The sequence below is a fragment of the Morone saxatilis genome, unplaced genomic scaffold (genome assembly GCF_004916995.1).
Source record: "Morone saxatilis isolate NCDOM2014 unplaced genomic scaffold, NCSU_SB_2.0 Contig15, whole genome shotgun sequence".
NCBI lineage: Eukaryota > Metazoa > Chordata > Actinopteri > Moronidae > Morone > Morone saxatilis.
Genome location: NW_023339707.1, coordinates 2,195,809 through 2,196,461, shown reverse-complemented (window position 1 = coordinate 2,196,461; position 653 = coordinate 2,195,809).

The window sequence follows — 653 nt, the reverse complement described above, 5'->3', positions numbered from 1 at the left end:
GGAGCTCATTCTGCAGCTAACGACACCCACAGTTTCCCTCTGTTCCCTCTCTAAAGACACTGGTAAAAACAGAGACATATTTTCAAATTAATACTCTTTTTAGGGTGTAATTGAACACATTACACGTCCAACTGGCTCGCTAATGTTGAGGAGGGAGAGGAGGAAGAGCAGCAGACATCCATCATCGCAGTGTAATAGACATGGGTGAGCTCGGGGATCAGTGCTAGTCTGGCAGCATCTGCTTCCACCGTCAGCCATACTCTCCACGGAGGGGAAAACCTGATTATCCAAAATGACAGCAGTGTAAGTGAACTGGCTGGCTGTCAACAGGAAAGAGAATATGCCACCAGAGTGTGTTGGGACTGAATGTTTGGATGTAAACACTTTTGAGTGCTGGCAGTTGGTGTGGGCCATGAGAAAGCCCTAAGTCATTAATAAGTAGAGTTTCTCTTCTAATGCTCCTTTGAAGAGTATCAGATTGCTTTCAGCAGGGCCCGCAGGGTGTGCTGACTACAAATACTTCCCAATCATTCCCAATCTTTATATTCACACAGTTTCCCAGTCGGTCTAATTCTGTTGTCCATTGAGCGGCATCTCTGCAGTAGTTGCACCATTACCATGGATGCAGTGTGCAGATCAAACTTTGTTACATT